Genomic DNA, 20,202 nt, shown 5'->3' on the forward strand with positions numbered 1-20,202 from the left:
TTAAACTCACTTACTTTTTGCTCCCAACAGTCATGACTCTTGCTGAAGAATTGACAACTGGAGGCTGCACAAGTGAGCCAATACTGTCCTTTAGTAAGGCACTTGAAATGGGCGTATCCATGCTTCCTGGAATCTGGATCTAAATCCCCAAGGAAGGAAGGGTTGGCAGGGTGGCCAACAGATCTTTTAAAACACTTTAATTTTTCTCTCTGGGCCTAAATGAGACATTTGGCAGTCAACATGGTCTAAAAGTCTTCTCTTCTGTTTCTGTCTCAGAATTTTCAAAACAGTATAATTCTGAAAATTGGTGGTTGGCTCTCTTACCCACCAAGCAGGAAATGTGGGATTGCTTCTAAATTCCTCCATTTCAGGGGTAGAGCGCAGAACTGGGATCTGCTGAAAACTGACACCCACGTGGGAGAGTGGGACTCCAGGTCACCTGGACACCACCTTCAGAAGATTCAGCCAAGCCCACCCAGTTCCACCAAATCCCCCCCACCCACTATCTTCCAGGCCCTCTTGTCTCTTGTCACACTTGTATTGTTCCCTGAATTCATCCAACCCCATATATGGGGTGGCCCCTGGGCTCCTCGTAGAGCGTGGCCCTCTTAACGGTTCCCACATGAAGTGTCAGATAGATTTCTCCCCGTGGCCCATAAATTTTTCCCTACCCACCGCCATCCTGTCCCACACAGAACACACACAAACCCCATTCAGAGAATCTCGGAGTTCCACCCCACCTGGGCTAAGTCAAAGTACTCCTTTCAAACTGAATTCCCCCTCTGAAAGGAATTCTGGTCTGACCATGTTTTCTCCGTGTGTCAGGGGGAAAAGGTGAATGTCTCAGCTGAATAACAGAGCACTCAGAAGCCCTGGAAAAGCCATTATCTCAGAAGAACAGGAATTGGGTAGAGAAAACCAAACCTGAAGAATCCTCCTCTCTGCCTCTGATTCCTCCCTCAGCCCCAGGAACCCAGCCCCATCCTCCCCACCAGCCTTAGCTGCTTCTGTACTATTGCACTCAAGTCAAGACGCTCAAAAGGATAAGGTCAGGTAGTGACAAGTGTCACAAAGGCAAACAAAGCAGGGGAGGGGAAGGCAGGGGAGGGGAGGGTACAGGAACCAACTGGGTGTTCATGACCTTGGGCAAAACTCTGTTCAGTCCTCCACTGTAATGTTCAGACGTGGCATTCCAGGTGTAACCCAGGCCAGCACTAAGATCCTGAAATCAGCGGCCCTGGACACCTGCCTCAGGCAAGTACTCTGAACCTCGATTTAAATATATAAAATGGAGCTTTCAGCACCGTCCTCATGGGTTCTCTGGAAAGAACTAAAGGAGACGATGTATAGGAAGCACATTGTACCCAGTGGTCAGTAAGTGCTCCACAGATGGCAGCCATCGGGATGATGATGCTTCTTCATGGGAGAGGTTCTGAAATTCATGGCTCTCAAATATAGCTGTGACTTTATCTGAGAGAGCGGTCCTCCAGGGTTGCATCACACAGAAGAGTCGGAGTGAAACCCACCCCGACCCCGATCAGTGACCGTCATGAGAGCTCCTCTTCCCACTGCCCCCAGCTCGGGACACAACTACTCAGTGCGTTTGCCCCCAGTGCCTGGTGTTCATGGTGGGCAGGAGAGGAAGTGAGGTTCACACCTGTAGCAGACCTACAGACCAGACACCTGTAGCTCCCACACAAAGCCGGTTTGGTAAACCGGAGTCACGAGTTTCTCTGGCCTCAGTCTCCCTGTCTGTGAAACAAGTTCTGATACTTCACCTTCCAGGAGAGTCTTTCCTGATTGACCCAGGACATGGAAGAGAAATCAAACAGAAATCTCATCGTATGCAGGTGGCTCATGTAGACACAGGGAGCTCCTGCTGCCACCACCCAGGTGGATTATTTGAAGTGACAACAGAATGGTGGGGGCACAAACCAGCGTGCACTGAGCAGAGGCTCACTTACCCAGAAGCTAATGAAGCCTAGGCGTCCTGCCCCCTTGCAAACCTTGGCCTGATCTTCCGTTGGGGTGGGAGGTAGATCAGGAAGGCCCCTACGTTTGCTAGAAGCAAGGAGTGCTGCTCCCATCTGGGGAATCATTCCGGTCTTGAGGGCTGTCCTGGGGCTGCTGGTGGGGCCAATAAATTCACCCCACTCCCTGCAAGCCCACCTGGGTCTCAGTAACAACCTGCCCCAGGTAGACCATGTTCAGCACCCAGGAGCCTCCCATTTGGGTCCCAAGGGGCAAGGACGCGACTCAGATGCTGCTCTCTGTCCTGCCCAGGGGTCATGGCGATCCAGGCTTCACAGCCACCTCGTGCCACACCCCTCACCACCACCCCAGGGTCCAAGAGCTGGGTCCTCAGAGGGAGAAACACCCAAAAGATCTACAGATGGAAAACCACCAATATTAAGTTGGGAAGCTGGAAGAAACATTTCTAAACTCTTAGTAACAAAAAGAAATGTTGGTTAACTGTGCCAGGGACCAAACGGATTCATTCTTTGTCTCAATCAAAAATGATACTGCAGAATCATCATCAGATAAAGAGGTAGTCCGACACTCTGCGGCCTGAGGACGGCAGATGCATTAAGTAGCCAAATCATCCTAATCATCGTGATATTATTTTCACATCATTTTATTTGGATGTTGCTTCCTGGAATTTAGTCCCACTGAAGTTATGTCGGTGTGTATTACTTGCTATGTTCTCTCTTCTCATATCCCAATCTTCACTTCTATGCTAAAATTGGATTCACAGCTCTGCATTCTTTTTCTTGAAGAGGGCCCTGAAAATGGAATAAGCTCCAGGCCCTCCAACACTTGGATGCTCCCCAATTCAACTAGGCCAGGCTCTGGACCAAATGTTTCACCAGTAGCCTTTCAGCTACATCTCACAATTACCTTGTGAAGTCTCTCTAGCATCATCCCCATTTTAAAAGACAGGAAAATGGGGGCTCAGAAAGGCTAAGTAATTTGACAGTTACCACACAGCAAAAGTGGTGGAGACGGGGTTCAGGTCCAGGGAATGTCCACCCTTTTAACCACTCTCTTCTCAATAAGCATGAAAGCATATCCATGGACTAACCACCTGGGTCTCTGACACATCCTCTCATTTTGTCTCTCTTGATTATCACATGATCATCACTTAGGTCACAACTGCCCCAGAGCTGGTCACCCACAGGCCGGACTCACTGAAGGGCCAGCTTCTCCTTGGACCAGCTGGTGAGCATTGGCCACCATGTTGCCATTTCCAGGGGCCTTCTGTGAGCCATGGGACCTTCCTCGCCCACTCCACCTCATTCGTCCCTCATTGTGGTCAGAGTAGCAGCTTTTTTTTTTAAAGATTTTATTTATTTATTCATGAGACACACAGAGAGATAAGCAGAGGCAGAGATGCAGGCAGAGGGAGAAGCAGGCTCTCTGCAGGGAGGCCCTTTGGGACTTGATCCCAGGACCCCAGGATCATGTCGAGCTGAGGGTAGACCCACAATGGCTGAACCACCCAGATGACCCCAGAGTAGCAGCCGTTTAGCTGAGGAACGAGATTTAGCACAGGCTGAGGTCACTGGGCTCCCACAGAGGGTGAGTTTGAAAATCAGACCCTCTGCCCACCAGGTCTAGCTCTTCGAAGAGGATGGGGCTGGGGAGGGTTGGGGGGGCACTTTATCCCATATCCCCCACTGAAATGAAGGGCGTTACAGGGAAACGCTCCCTACTGGAAGAAGCGTGGGACAATCTGTGTGGGGAAAAAGTGCATAGAAGGCTCTTTCCAGGGATGTTTTCCATTATGAGGGTCAGAGTAAACAACAGGCAGAGGAAACCAGTCAGGTCTCAGACTAAACACACGACTAACTGTTGCTCCAGCCATCACAGACGGAACAACCTGTCCTCTGCAGTACCTCTTATGGTGCCTCTTCCTGAATCCCCTTCAGGAAATCTGAAGCCTGGATCCAGCCAGCTCTTCCTTGCCGCCTGGCCCAGGAGTCACCATGCCAGCGTTTTCCCAAGAGACATACGGTAAATGAAGTGTCTGCACTGCCCTGGGAGGGCTCTCTAGGTCCACCCGCGAGGCCAGCCCCGCTCCCTCCTGCCTCTGCGCTGTCACCTGGAATCCTAGAGAGAAAACCCCAGCCGCAGCCCCTGACAGCCAGCCATGGCCCCCATGAGGTTCTGCCAAGAACAGGAGCAAAATAAAGCAGAACTTACAGTGAAGTCCCTGAGCCAACACCCCACCAGCTCCTGCTTCTAGAGCAGGGAGAGCAGGACTTTGTCTCCCTCCAGAACTACTGGGGGCACCAGCAAGAGGTTAAGGGGAGAGCCTGCTTCCTCCCCCAGGTGGGTCCATGCCGGAGCCTGCTCCTGCTCCCACACAGCTCCCCCAGTGACCCCGACCAAGCCCAAGTAAATCATTCCAACATTTCACATACCTCATCATCTGCTTCTCTCCCCGCAGAGTAAAAGGCAAAACAACACAGTTCTATTGAGCTCCGCTCTACAGAAGGAGGCTGGGCTGGAGGAAGGGAAGGTGCTGCCCTCCAACTCCTGTCAAAAGAATAAACAGCTGTTTCAGGAAGAGGGGGGCAGAGAGATCCCACAGCAGCCAGGGGCTTTGTTCCTCGCTGGCCCTGGGAAATGGGCTGTTTATCAAGGCCTGTTGACTCAGAGCTACATGCCAAGGCAGAGATGTTTCTCTTTGGGCCCACAAGCAGCCAGGCCTCCCTAACCAAACGAAACTACAGGCCCAAACTAGGCCTGGTGTTGGGGGAGGGGAGGCCACCACCCTTGAGAGGGACACACTGGCTGCCCACGTCACCCACTCCTTGGCAAAAATGGGAACTGTTCTGAGCCCAGACATCCCCAAGTGACTACTAGAAGGAACAGCCAATGGAGGAGTCTATTAAAAAAAAAAAAATGCAGGGTGGGTGGGAGAAGGGGAGAGAGTCCTCAAGACCCTTGTCAAAATGCTATCTAGATATTCCTTAAGGTGAAGCCTCCCCTCCACATCTTTTGAACTTCAGAAGTTGTTTTGTTTGAACGCTACTTTTATAGAATGTTACGAGATACGAGATCTCCCGCATGGAAACCCCGAGCTATAAGAACTTTAAAAGGTCACCGAGGCCCAACCCTGCTCTTTGGCTGAATAATGCTTAACCCTTCCCACACCCACCTCCTGCTCCTAAAGATAGAATTGTCCAGCTGGAAAGGACCTTAGAGCAGTGGATTTTCAAATGTCGAACAGCTAAAACTCTTAATGAGAAAAAAACCACAGGAAGTCCTTCTCAGAACCCCACTAAGCAAAACAGAGCACACAGAGTGCCTTGGCTGAAGCAGGGAAGTGCAGCTCAAAGCAACCCCCCACCCCCACCCCATCTCAGCCCTCCGGAGGGGTTCCACATGCCTCCTGGGTGGACAGTCTGGAAACCCCAGACTTAGGAGAGGGATCAAAGTCCAGGGGCCCCGCCAAGGGATGCCTAATCTTATAGCTGTTCTTAACAAAATTTCATACCCCTTCCTCTGGGGACACGAGCTGGTTGGCCATGGTGTTAGGGTCTGGAAGTCCCAACAACGTGCTTAAATCTAGGAAAGCTGAACAAAAGGTGTGCTTGCAACCCAGTCACCATGCTCTAGATCTGGACGCAAAAGAAAAATGTCTGTAAGCTCACCAAGAGACACGGACTGGAACATTTGTAACACAGCAAAAACTGGAAACAACCCCAAAGCCCATCATCGGAGCAGATCAGTCCTGTCCTAGTGGGACGCCATACATGACAATGAGAATGAGCCAGCTGCAGCAGCTAACAACAGCATGAGTGTCATGTACGTAATGTAGAAAGGAAGAAGCCCTGGATGAGTTCATTTATTTAAAAATCAGAAACAGTCAAAACCAATCTGTGGTGCTAGAACTCAGGATGGGAGTGGCTGAGACTCGGAAGGGGCCCAAAGGAGTTCCTGGGAGGTTGGTCATGTTGCTTCTTAGGCCGGGTAGTGCTTGCAAGGCACGTCCACTTTGTGAAAATTCATCACGAATGTGTCTTTTCCATGTGACTGTTAAGAACAAAAGTGAACAGAAAACTTTCTTCTGAAAGCTGCCTTCTCTTGGGCATTCTATCTTCTCCAGCCCCTGGCTCAAGGGCCAGAGGATTGTGGGCGGGCCCTACCTTTTCCGTCTTTTGGGTTCCCCATCCCAATACCAAGCACCACCGAGCACATCACTAGGGGTCCAGGGATGATCTGTTGCATTAAATGATCCAGATGTCTGGAGCGATGGTCAATGTGAAATGGAAAGATAACAGAGGCTGGACACTAAGATAAACTGGTCCTTTTCGCAAGCAAGCACCTCTCTCAGGTCACAGGGGTCTCCCACGTTACAATTTACAAAACAGCCTCTCTTGGTGATCCTCGGGATCACCTACAAAGTGGTCAGAACAGAGGGAGGCTCTGGGAGCCTCAGTGATTTGCTCAAGGTCGCCGGCTGGTGAGTCTAATGCTGCTCTTTCTTCCCTAGCTGCTTCCAGGGGACCATCTACAGGCCAGTTGAGTGACAGGCTCCAGGCTCCAACCTGGTTAACCACAGCTGGACACAGTATGCAAACCTGGAAAGCAGACAATTCACCTAAGGATCTGACATGATTTTCCTCTATCCCTGACGGCACTGTCATGCTTAGACTCTCAAAGCAAAGGAGCACATACCCGTGGTCATTCCTTAGTTGAGAGGCAGAGAACCTAGCAAATGAGCCTCGGGTCATGTAGCTGTGCTGATCGAAGGAGGTAGACTCTCAGGTAAGAGCTTGACACCTGGCCTGGCCAGGCCGCCTAATCTCATCATTCGTGGTCACTAGGGCCCTTCCAATCCTGGCAGCCCATGGATCTATGAGCTGGCAGCCAGTATTCAGCAGCTGTCCACAAGCCACACCTCAAGGCCAAGGATTGCAGGGCCTCAGAGTCATGGCCAAGGTGGCTGCAGCCCAGGTGTGGGAAGCCCTGCCTTGGTACCCAAGACCACTTCTGGCTGGGAAAAATGCAGGTCAATATCCCACCCTGATTACTTCTGCAGAGGTGTGAGGATTAAGTGTTCTTGACAAAGAACCCTACAGACAAAATGTTTGCAGGTTGTCAATATTTGTTTCATCCTAAATGTGTTGAGGGCAGTCACAAAAGACATTGTTGCTTGAGAATGATAGAATGAATTGGGTTACATGAAGTACATTCTCCTTCAACTTTGCTTAAGTGTGTCACCTCATTGGGGAGAAATTCTCAGATTTAAAATGACTTTCTTTTTGTAGGTTCCTTATTTATCTTTTTTTTAAGATTTTTTATTTATTTATTCATGACAGAGAGAGAGAGAGAGAGATTGGCAGAGACACAGGCAGAGAGAGAAGCAGGCTCCACGGAGGGAACCCGATGTGGGACTCGATCCTGGGTGTCCAGGATCACACCCTAGGCCGAAGGCGGTGCTCAACCACTGGGCCACCGGGGCTGCCCCCCCCCCTTTTTTTTAAAGAATTTGTTTATTTGACATAGAGAGAGAGAGGGAGCACAAGCAGGCACTGCTGCAGAGGGAGAGGGAGAAGCAGACTCCCCACTGAGCAGGGAGCCTGGGATTATGACCTGAGCTGAAGGCAGATGCTTAACCGAAGGCAGATGCTTAACCGACTGAGCCACCCAGGCGCCCCCTTATTTATCTTTGAAATATCTTTCTTCTTCTACCAGAATGTCAACATTAGGGGCAGATAGAGTTATTTTGTACCCTATCTGTTTTGTACATTTTGTACTAAAGTGAACATGCTTATTAGATCTACTGATGTTCTGTGCATCTTCATAGGTTACAACACATGTCTAGAACGATGTGTGGCAACTACACATTCAATAAATGTTAACTATTTAAAACACGGATGGCAAAGTTAAGAGCAACAGTAGAAGTGAGCAGTGGGACAAAGTGAACAAGGCAAAGATGAGTGTAGTCCATGCTGCTCTAGGTGTGAACCCTGGGGTGTCCAGTGTGGGCTCAGGATGAATACACAAGGAGTCCAGTGAAGCAGACGCTCACCAATGCTTGCAAGCTCTGCTCTGGGCTGGTGCCCAGGTTTCTGGGTGAAGGAGGGGAGTGAAATAGTATTGCTGATACTAAAGAATCAATGTAAGGGCCAGGAGTGGGGGGAGCTGGTGAGCTCTATCCTAGATGCACTGAGTTTAAAGAACCTGCTAGAGCCAGCTCAGCAGCAGCATCCTAGAGAGTGAGGCCGGGAGGAGTCCCATTTAGGAGTTGCCAGCATGCAGGCAAGAGCAGGCAGGTCTGCTGGGTGCTGAAGCAGAGGAAGCATAGAAGTCAAAGCAGGGCATCCCTAACAGGCACCGCCCTGAAACCAGTGGGGCACCTCTAAGAGGCAGCAGGGAGCCAGGAACAAAAGGAATAGTGAAAGCCGGAAAAGATCCAGTGCCAATACAGCAATGTGAGGGCTGCTTGCTGAATCCAGTGAGGCCATTTGGAGTCCCAGTTGGGGGCCATGCTCTCCTCTGACCACCTCTGTGCCCTCTGGCCTCTGGAAGAGAAGAGAAGGCTACAAACATGTTTCTGGGCAAGGTTGCTGGTATCTTGAGAATCCCAAGGAGTGCCAGGCATGGAGGTGTGGCAGCAGAGGTTCTGTTCCTGGCTCTGCATCTGACTTCAGGCAAATCCCTGCATGTGTGGGGTTGTTTTCCACACTACCCACCTTGTCCCTCCAACCCCCCACCTCCTGGCAGATGAAAAGCTTGATCTAGCATCTCCTACTCTGCACTGCATCCCAGCTTGAGGGGTCAACGGTACCCCTGAAGCCCAGCCACAGACTCTGACTGCAGACCCCTGTAGAAGAGCAGCTGGTGCTTTCAGACCCTAGGCCACAATGGGGGTCCCAAGACCAGAGACAGAAGGGGAGGTCCCAGCCTTTGGATGGAGGAAGAGCATGCTGGGGAGGGGGTCAGAGCCAACAGGTATGCCTCACCCAAGGCTTTATCTGGCTGAGATCAGAACCACTGAGAGGCAAGTTCTATGCAGTCACAGTGGGAAGCCCTGGAACCAGTAAGAGAACATTACATGTGGAGAGAAAGGAAGGTTTCCAGGCTGTTCTTCCTCTCAGAGGCAGAGCCTGTCTCTCGCAGGGCCCACTGCCAGGCCCAGTCTTGTCACCCTTGTGTGTTCCCTTGGCTGGCCAACGTCTGCCAGATGACACGAGAGCAGTAAACAAGTCACTCTCATTCGCAGAAGTTCAAGTCCCTTGGCTTTCATGCCACTGGCAACCTGTCAACTCTCCCAGCATCTCGATAGCCAGCCTCCCTTCCAAAGGTGTTCCCCATTTACAGCATCCATGCCAGACAGCCTCTGCTTGAAGGGTTCTAGAGATGGAGAACTGTTTCATCTCTAGAACTTTCTCCTTTTTTTTAAAGATTTTACTTATTTGAGAGAGAGCATGAGCAGGGGAAAGGGCAGGGGGAGAGGGAGAAGTGGGATCCCTGCTGAGCAGGGAGCCAGATGCAGGGCTCGATCCCAGGACCCTGGGTTCGTGATCTAGCCAAAGGCAGATGCTTAACCAACTGAGCCACCCAGGAGCCCCATCTCTAGACTTTCCTGATTGTTTAAGGCACATCTTTTCAGTATAGAACTGACTTCTGCTTCCTAGAACGTCATTAATAACAATAAAGGCTATCATTCATTTACATACACAATTTAATTGGAACCTTACTACAAATCAATGACAATACTCTTCATTTCCCAGACAGGGAACCGATGCTCAGAGAGTCCGTAACACAGACAAGATCACACAGCCGATAAGCTCTACCTGTCCATGTAGACATGCCTTCCCCACCCAACCTGACAGTTCCTCAGAGACAAGGCCCCCTACTCCTTCCCCTTAAAGCAAAACCCCATCTTCCCTGCCACACTTCAGGAAGGCTGTGCCCACCAGGATTTATTCCAGCAATACATATTTGGAGGGCATTTCCTCAGGACCTGGGACTGCATCAGGATGGGGTGGGGACAGAGGGAATGCAAAGAATCAGACCCACAGCCTGTACTTTTCAAGTCCAAGTCCGGTGAGAGGGACACGTGCCCCTCGAAACGCCAAATGCTGTTTAGAGGTCAGCTATAGCTATCAGGCTACCCAGGCTGGCCTGAGCAAGGGTCCCTTGGCAGAAGTCAGCACTTCTCTCTAACTACAGGGTCAGTCTCCTGTTTCTTTGTTTCTTTCATACCATCCTCCTATTATTGTTACTTGGGCTTTGCCTTTCTACAAGCCTTTGCCTGGTGTTGGTTGAGAAAGGTCTGTAAACTCAGGTGGACATAACTGACTGCTTGACCTAGGGCAGTTCTGGTTTACATCTGTTGTGAGGCAGTTAACAGGTTAATGTTCCTGTGCCCCCTTTCACTTTCAAAGGTGTGCCAGTCTGGAGGATAAATCCTAGGGTCACTCTATGTAAAAATGGTTCAACAAAATAGAGTTCAGTGAAGTCCTCTTCAAGATCCCTTCCAGCTAGAATCCAAAGCTTGTGTCACCACCTGCTGGTCCCTTAGGATCCCCCTCTCCAGGGTACAGAGTCTTGCCTAGAGCTGCTCAGAGGTGGTACAAGCCCAACTCCTCCAGATGGGTATCTGCTCCACCCCTGCCCTCCACCTGTCCTGCTTGGTGCCTCGGCTGCTTCCTCTTTGCAGGCTAGGAGGTATTCAAAAACTAAGAATTTACTGAAAAATCCTGAAGAAACAAATCTTGTTTCTCTCCCCACTCCACCCCCACCCCAACTAGGTTTTCCTAGGTCTCCTGTAATAAGTTGAGACTTTCAAAAACTAATCTCTACAGACGAGGTTCTAGGAATCCTAGCCATAAGCTAAAAAAGCAAAACAACTCTTAATTGAGATAGCAATGGAGATGGCTTTTTCTTCTCCTGTTCTTGGAATGAGGCAGGCCTGGATTCATATCCCAGTCCCATCCACTTACTTGCTGTTTTGACCCTAGAGAAGGCACTCCACACTCTATGAGCCTCAGTTTACCTATCTGTAAAGATAATAATTCCTTACTCCTTGAGCTATTAAAAGGATGAACAATAGTATCTGTAATGCTTCCAGTCCCTTGCAAGTACTTAGGAAAAAGGAACTGGCATTATCTTCACTGATGTCTAAGAGACAAGTACAGTTTCCACCTCATCATAGTGGCAGGAGGCAGCATGGCACAGAGGTTAAAGCAAGCATTGGAGTGAGACAGGCATTGACTAAATGTGTGACCTTGAGCAAATCACATGAGCTTTCTGAGACTTGGTTTTTCTACTCTGTAAATGAGAGTAACAATGCCTTTCTTTTCAACCATGGTGGAGGAGATGCTTGGCACAGGGCCTGATGTTGGAAAAAGTACCCAATGTCAGCTACATAATTCCTAATCATGATTATCCTAGAACTCTCCATATCACAGGCTCTAGGATCACCCGTTCTGTGTTCTCCATGAGTCCACCATGTTCCAGGGTCCTAAAAACAACCAGTCCTTCCTTTGGATGAGGTATTTTCATATCTTCCATCTGCTGGAGCCTCCTTAGCCTGTGAGGCAGGGTGAGTGCTACTCTGTCCACCAGCAGAGGAATCTGGTGACTTGCACAGGGTGACTCAATTTGGATGAGAAGCTGTGTTTGGATTGAGCCAAGAATTTCTCCAGCCTGTTTCTGCTCCAAAAGTTCCGGAGCCAGAACTTTTCAGAAGTCTGAAAGTCACTGATTCACTCAATGTTAAAGAGAATTATGTATTCACTTGCTTATTCATTCATTAAATATGTACTGACTTAGTGTCAATATTGGCACCAATATTGGTGCCAGGCACTGCTCAGCCCACTAGATCTACAAGGATTAGCCAAGATGGCCAGCCTCTCTCTCTCATGTAACTCTGATGAGAAGCTGAGTCCAGAATCCCAACTATCATGTCACCAAATGCATCCTGTGATTGACGTGAATGTCATGAGACAGAAAAAACAAAGGAGCCCCCCAACATTCAGTCACTCCCTTACTCTGAGCTCCCCGGATTTCTGGAGGAATCAGACAGCAATCTCACATGCCACTTGCCCATGTGGCTGTAGGAATATCCTTACTACCCAAATTCACTCTACTCTCAAGCATGCCCCCCATCTTCTGAGCTACTTCATTTTGTACATGAGAACACTAAGGCCCTAAGGAATGAAAACGACTGATCCAGGGCCTCCTGACAATAATATGAGGAGACCACGGCTGCTGCCCAGATGTCTGGCAACTCTCCAAGACAGGAAGCCTCTTAACCACAGCACAAGGAAGTCAAAGAGCTCAGGGAGGGGCTGGAGGCTGCAGCCAACGGTCCTCTTCCCAAATTTCCTTATTTATGGCCAAGAAAATTCCAGAAGCCTCTGTCAGGGATGGCCACATCACTGTCTTTTCCTTCCCCTGACACTGTTCTTGAATGATTTGGGGATGCCATGGCAAGCTTTCTGACGTGGGCACAGAAGTGTCACTGGGAAAAGGTGAGCATGGATGGGCTGAAGCTAAGAGAGGTATCCAACTCAGAAAAAACATCCTCACTCAAGCATAAACATAAAACAGTTCGGAAATGAGCTGGGATGCCTGGGTGGCTCAGTGGTTGAGTGTCTGCCTTTGGCTCAGGACGTGATCCGGGGTCCCAGGATTGAGTCCTGCATGGGCTTCCTATAGGGAGCCTGCATCTCCCTCTCCCATGTCTCTGCCTCTCTCTCTGTCTCTCTCTGTGTCTCTGTCTTTCATGAATAAATAGAATATTAAAAAAAAATCAGAAATGGAGCAAAAACACTTAACACAAGCTCCACTAAGGACACATCACATGAGTCTGTTAAGAAAAACCTAACATGAAAGCCCCAATTCAACCCTGTTGTCTTTGCCTTGGCCACGAGCTTAGGGCCTCTAGCTCTTGGGAGGTTTCACCTGCCCTCTTCATAGCCACGTTCTTCACCAAGCTTCTGCTTCTGTTCACCCCCGAGATGCCAAGGTATGTGTTTCTCTGTTCTGCTTAGCGCCTGGGACTGAGAAGGGACTTTGGGGTTTTTTCTCTGGGTGTGGCTTCCTAGCATTCACAAAGGAAAGTCCACAGGCTGCTCTATCTGCATGACCCAGGCTGCTCACCTTAGCTAGCACAGCAGAAAATATATCCCATGGAGATATATTCCATCAACTAGTTCTAGCTCTCCCCATTCTCACTGTAGGATTTCATCTCCTGGTCCCCTTGGTGGTGGAGGACTAGTGACTAGACTAGTCTGTCCAAAACAAAAGTGAGCTACTCAACTGCTAGGGGAAGACCCCCCTGGGACTCTCTTTTCTCAGTGCCCTGGAGTACATTCCAGAAGGTAAGTTCTAGCAGCCTGGCTCCTTGAGTGAGGGGCACAGCCAGCAGTTGAACCAGGATGTGCATATTAATTAGAACAGAAAATAAATCTTTATGAGTTTGGACCCTAGCATCTAGGGGGTGTTTGTTGCTGCAAGGTAACCTACTGCATCTTGATACACTGCCCACCTCACACAGAGTAGGAGATTCTCTAGGGATTCGTCTACCCTCTTCCCCGTCCTCCATCACCCTTCTCATCACCAAGAGTCTTGCATGAACAGAGGTAAGTAGAATGGAGGCAAGAACACATCTCTGATGTCCTGGAGAAATTTTCTCCTTAAGTCCCAAAGACGGGTGAACGTTCAGCTACATCTCAAAAGAACGAGAAGGAAGTTGAGTGTGTGGTTGTCTACAGACGTTATTTCCTATGAAGTAAGAAGCGAGATCACCTGATAAGAGCAAGTGGGAGTGCAGTCTGAGAGCCCCCCGGTTAGCAGGAGATGCCAGGGACAAGGGGTGGAGAAACACTGACCAGGATAAAAACGCAGGGTGGCCGAACAACACCGGAGGCTTCCTGGGGTTAAACTGAGCCAGCCACACAGTCCCATTCATCAGCCCAGAGACAGTGACAGAGATGGAAATGGGTCAGATTCACTGAACCTCGGGACTGACGGGCCAGACGGTGGGCCAGAAAGATGAGAAGGGGGTTTTGCTTCAAGCCATAAAGGTCATGTGATTTAACCAATTGGCCAGATGAAGCGAGGAGGTAGGTGGAGCTCACAGCACCCAGAACAGGAGATTCTGCTGTTACCCCACTTTACAGAGAAGGAAATCGGGACTCAGAGACAGGATATCGCTTGCCCAGCTCCGACAGTTAAGGGTCAGAGCCAGAACTATCAGAGCCTGGCCAGCCCAAAAGCTTAGCCGCTACCTGGTACTCTTTCAGCCAGAAGCCATGTCACTCCCTCTGAGCAACCCTTGGCCCTTTATCAGACTTTTCTTCTACACCTTAACTTCTCCTTTTAAGTATTATCTCGTATGTACATAGTCTCCCAATGCAGATAGTGAATTCCTGAAGAGCAGGCATCAGTATTTTATATAAAAATTAATAATAGGAGTAGCAGCAGCAAATGTTACTTTCTATGAATGCACAGCATGCCAGGCTGTGTTCTAAGCACTTTACACTCATTAATCAATTCTCACTAAACTCTGTGAAACTCGTTCTGTAATCATCCCCATTTTGCAGATGCGGAAACATTTCCATTTGGGTGAGCTGAAATTCAACCCCTGATATTACTATTTTAATAACTATAGTTCAATTTGAGTCATTTTTTCTATAATCTCATTTATTTCGTATTTTATGTATTTTTGTAATATTTTACTTATTCATGAAAAAGACAGAGAGACGCAGAGACATAGGCAGAGAGAGAAGCAGGCTCCCTGCAGGGAGTCCAATGTGGGACTAGATCCCAGGACCCCAGGTTCATAACCTGAGTCGAAGGCAGATGCTCAACCACTGAACCATCCAGGTGCCCCTATTTTTTATATTTTAAAACACTCTCAGAAGGATCTATGGGCCTTTCCGGGTGCCAAAGGAGTTCACAGTGGAGGCAAGTGCCAAGATTCCAGAGGTCTGATTCTGTCCCCCTTCAATCCCACAGAACCCAGAGCTTCTGGCTGGCAGAGGGTAAGCAGGGTAAGGGACGCTATACCATCTTCATGCGAGGGCTGGGAATGAATACTAGCTACTTTAACCCATCCGTACATCATAAATACCTAAGTGTCATAAATACTTTGATTTCAGCAGTATGAGCCCACATATAACATTCCTCATAAAAAACAAGTCACTTGTTTCCCCAATTAAATAATTTTTAAAGTCCAGTGTGTCCAGTGTGCTCATTAGGAAAGCATCTGAGTTGTGGATCACAAATTGAAATAACAGGAGGGTTTGTAGCAGCTGCCTCTGGGTATAATGTGGGCTGATCCCCAGCCTCAGCTAAGGATCCCTGAGGGCAGACTAACTGGCCATCCCCCACTAGGCTTGCTTTCTTAGCATCTGTGCACTGGCTCAGTCTAAATAAGTAGCACTAACACGACAGCCTATCCTATATATGCTGAACTTTTAAAAAGTAAATTTCAGGCATCTAAACAGACACACTGAATCACCAACCAGGTAGAGCTCTCCAGGTTTCAGAAAATTTTAGAAAATTACAAGACTTAGGGTTAAGGCAGCTGGGGCCAGTGCTCCCTGCCCAGACCAGATAGCTGTCCTCCTTGGCAGCTGGCCAGTGCTGAGGGCTGAACCTCAGGATACCCAGTGCCACTCTTGGCACCACTCCCGTGGGCTATATGACCTTCCATAAGTAGCTGGCTACCTAATTTTTTATCTTCCAAATATGGGGTGTGTACCAGATTCAATGGGTCAATCAAGAATCACCCCCCCCCCCACACACACACACACACCTAGAGCTATAGGGAATGGAGAAATTATACAGGCTCCCTAAGGAGCTTATATTCTAGTAGAGGAGCCAAGCCTTTCCTCTGTAGGCCTTCCCTACAGAAGAAAGCAGTCAGTGCAAGTGGAGATGGAAGCACTGTGTTCTGTTCTGGGGCCACAGAGGAAGGAGGACGCCATCCTGCAGAGGGCTGTGTGGCCAGGTTTCAAACAGGAAGGGGCTACATTTGAACCTGGCTTCAAACGGTGAGAGGGTGGGGAAGAGTGCTCTCGAGTTGAAGGACAAGCATTTGCAAATGCAGAGGGATAGAATAGGGGCACCCCACTGAACCCAGTGTGGACTGTGGAGTAGATGTGGTCTCTCCCCACATCTACTGCTTTGGAGTCCAAAAGAGTCCCTGGAACCTGTATTTTTAACAAGCTCCCTAAGTGATTCCAACATGCAGGCAGTAAGTGCTATGTGTTGGGGAAAAAAAGTTAATGAGTACAAAACGAACTTAACCTCAGACAAGTCCCTTCCTCTCTCAAAATGTCTTCTCTTCTTTAAAATAAACACACTGGTGGATGCCCAGGTGGCTCAGATAGTTAAGCATCTGCCTTCGGCTCAGGCCATGATCCCCGGGTCCTGAGATCGAGTCCCATATCCAGCTCAGCAAGGAGTCTGCTTCTCCCTCTACCTGCTGCTGCTCTCTCTTTCTGACAAATAAGTAAAATCTTAAAAAAAAAAAAAAAAAAAAAAAGGCACTGGGTCACCTTGGTGATTTCCAAACTGTGTTCTAGAAAACCTTAGAATCTCCCGAAGTCCCTCAGGAACCACAGAGCAGAGATGAGGAGACCTTGAGAGCAGGACTCTAAGCCCCCATCCACACTCTCTTTGATCATCTTCTCTTTTTATCTATCTGCTATCATATACTAGGCTTCCATGTGCTATTTTGTTTGTAGTAAAGGTTTCTTGGCTATACGTACTTTCAAAACCACTGAATTGGGCAGCCCCGGTGGCGCAGCGGTTTGGTGCCGCCTGCAGCCCAGGGCGTGATCCTGGAGACCCGGGATCGAGTCCCACGTCGGGTTCCCTGCATGGAGCCTGCTTCTCTCTCTGCCTATCTCTCTCTCTCCGAATGAATAAATAAATAAATCTTTAAAAAACAAAAAACACTGAATTGCATGATCATCCAAGAATCCCCAAATAGAAATTTTTAAATTCCTTAAAGGCAACAACCTACTTTTGTTAAGTATTCCTCAAACAAGTATGGACACAGCATAAGCCTGCTCACCAGACTTATTTATTTTACCATCATAATTTAAAATATTTTGCTGCAGAGCAGTAATCAATGAGTGGAAGGGGAAAATGTGGACAGTAATTAAATGGAATAATACACGACCTTAAAAAAAAAACTATATTTTTGAAGAATAGTTAATAAACTAGGAAATTAAATGAGAAAGCCAGATACCACACTGCGCATAGACTACAATCTCAACTCTGGATCTAATACATCAAAATTACTGGACAAGTATGGCAGGTCCTCAAAAACTCAAACATCAAATTGTCGTATGATCCAGCAATCCCACTTCTGGGTGTATATCCAAAATAAATGTAAACAGGGACTTGAAGAGGTATTTGTGCACCAATGTCTAAGCAGCATTATTTACAATAGCCAGCAAAGTGGGAACAGCTCAAGTGTCCACTGATGAACGAACGGATAGACATTAAGTGTGGTATATACACACAATGATATATTATTCAACCTTGAAAATGAAGGGGGTTGTGACACCTGCTTCAACAGAGATAAATCTTTAAAACATTTGGGATGCCTGGGTGGCTCAACGGTTGAGTGTCTGCCTTTGGGTCAGGCCGTGATCCTGGAGTCCCGGGATCGAGTCCCACATTGGGCTCCCTGCATGGAGCCTGCTTCTCTCTCTGCCTATGTCTCTGCCTCTCTTTCTGTGAGTCTCTCATGAATAAATAAATAAAATCTTTTTTAAAAATCTTAAAAACATTATGCCCAGTGAGATAAGCCAGACACTGAAGGACAAAGACTGGACAATGCTACTTAGATGAGGGGCCTACGAAGGGGGCACTTGACGAGATGAGCACTGGGTGTTATACTATATGTTGGCAAATCAAACTCCAATAAAAATATACAAAAAAAAAGAAAAAGAAAAAGAAGAGGTGCCTAGGGTAGCTGAATTCTTGGAGACAGAAAGTAGAGTGGTGGTTGCCAGGAACTGGGGCACAGAGGGAACGGGCAGTTACTGCCTGACAGGTATTGAGTTTCCATTTGGGAGGATGGAAATGCTCCAGAGATGGGTGGAAGTGATGGTTGCACAATGATGTAAATGTATTTAATGCTACTGAATGGTACACCCAAAAAGTGTTATAATGGTAAATTTTGTTATGTATATTTCACAACAATAAAAAAAAAAAAAAATACTGGCCAGAACTAGATTCATGTGGTAGTGGGTGAATCATGTGATACGATTGTGGCAGAGCCATCACTTTATTCTTTCCACTTCTCCACATTTGAAATATCCTACAATGAGAATAAATTACTTTCAAAAATGGACAAAAAGCTATTTAATTAAATAAATCTGGCAGTTCTCTGATACTTCCCAAAAATGCATTGTTGCCTTTTATGTAAATGGAAGCAATACTTTATGTATTTAATTAATGAAAGGAGCCAAGTCCAAGGATGCCAACTCTAGTATACAGCAAGCCACTGAGTCAAAATAAAGGACAGGCAGAGTGCTTCCCTTCTTTAAGACTAGTTGTTCTCACCTATATTTAAATAAATTTCAAATAAAAACAGGGCCAAAATAGAATCCCCTAAAGAGCTTCCCAAGAAGCTGGCTGGCTTGGGAAAGTTCAAATGCAAACTGAAGACAAAAGAACACTACAGAAAAGTGGGGGACAGCCCGTGTTTTCTTCAGGACATTAACACACAGACAGCTGGGAAAGTGACTTTGCCTGTAAATTTCTTTCCCTCCTGCTTCTGGAAATACTTTCTCAGGCAGAAAGAATTACGAATCCAGAAAAGGCCTGCCATTTGTGTTCAGTGCAAATCCATTTCCTCCAACACCCCTCACACCAAATAACTGTTGATATTTAAAGGATATTGGTTGGAAGGGCAGCTGATGTGTCTACCTGCCAGATGCCCTCTATCCTAAGCCAACTGTGTCTACCTTTCCTGGTTCCTGGGCCCTCTGCGTTACTGTGGGGGCTAAATGTAAAGTGTACAGTGTCACTGAGATGTTGGGCGCATAGTAAGTACTCACAAGCTTCTTCCTTTTTATCTCAGAAGTTCCCTGTTCAAGATTCATGTGTGTCCTGGTGGTGGCTTGGAGAGTGGTGGTACCAAAGGTAGTTAATGTAGTTAATACTAAGTGGTAGGTTTCCAGATTACATACAACAGTGGGGTGGAAAGAGGATCCTTCAGATGTGCAGCTCAGGGGCGGCCTTGAAAGGCAGGGGAAAGGAGCCCAGTAGCCCCATGGACCCCAGATCTAAGTCCTACATTGGCAGGCACAAAGCTCTTTCACAGGGATCCGTGTGAAATCCTCAGAGCAAGAAGGTGGGCTCCATTTCACAGATGAAGAAACAGAGCCTTAAAGAGGTTCTGTCTTATTTAAGGTCACACAGTTAGGGAATAGCCAGATACATGGTTTTCTAAAATTCCCAGATACATGGGAATTCTAAAATTCTAAAAGAGGTGAGGGACAAAGGATCCTGATAATTCCAGCTCTGCCACTAACTCCTTTGTTCAATTAGTTGTTTCCCTCTTGCATCTTTCCTTAAAAAAAGTTTTGTGGGTTTTTTTTTTAAGATTTTTATTTATTTATTCATGAGACACACACACACACACACACACACACACACACACACAGAGGCAGAGACACACAGGCAGAGGGAGAAGCAGGCTCCATGCAGGGAGCCTGACATGGGACTCGATTCCAGGTCTCCAGGATCACGCCCTGGGCCAAAGGCAGACGCTGAACGCTGAGCCACCCAGGGATCCCAAAAAAGTTTTAAAGAAAAGGCAGGGAGGGGACAGGAAATTCTTTGAGGCACTAAATTAGGTAAGTTTCCATCTCTGGGCTTTGGCATCCTCATCTGTAAAATGAGCCACTTCCTGCCTCGAGCCCTTTGCACATGCTCTTGCCTCTGCCTGAGAAGCCTTTCCCCCACCCCCTCACACCCATATGCCCTCCTCCTTGTCCTGTAGGCTCTGATGATGATGTCACTCCCCAGGGGAAGTCTTCTGTGTTATATTCTTACCCTCCCTTGTAAGCACCCTATGCCTCTCCTTTGGGGTACTAACCACTATTTGGACATGTGGGCATACACGCCTCACCACAAGATGGAAGACTCCTCGTTTGCCAGCTGGCAGACAGCATGTTGATTCAAAAACTGAGTTCTGGGATC

General features: G+C 47.9%; 1 protein-coding gene across 22 annotated transcripts in view; it reads right to left on the reverse strand.

Annotated features, from left to right (window-relative positions):
* Positions 1–20,202, reverse strand: part of GGTA1 (glycoprotein alpha-galactosyltransferase 1 (inactive)) — a 57,371-nt gene that overhangs the window by 24,145 nt on the left and 13,024 nt on the right. For 18 of the 22 annotated variants that reach the window (XM_072777751.1, XM_072777744.1, XM_072777762.1 and 15 more), the window contains one exon: positions 4,425–4,539. The exons of 1 other annotated variant lie outside the window; for it this stretch is intronic. The gene's annotated coding sequence lies outside the window, so the exon portion shown is untranslated. Of the gene's footprint in view, positions 1–14; positions 135–4,424; positions 4,540–5,503; positions 5,634–20,202 lie in introns of those variants that run through there. 3 more of the 22 variants (XM_072777749.1, XM_072777756.1, XM_072777750.1) reach the window with 3 other exon arrangements.

This window comes from Canis lupus, chromosome 16 (assembly GCF_048164855.1).
Source record: "Canis lupus baileyi chromosome 16, mCanLup2.hap1, whole genome shotgun sequence".
NCBI lineage: Eukaryota > Metazoa > Chordata > Mammalia > Carnivora > Canidae > Canis > Canis lupus.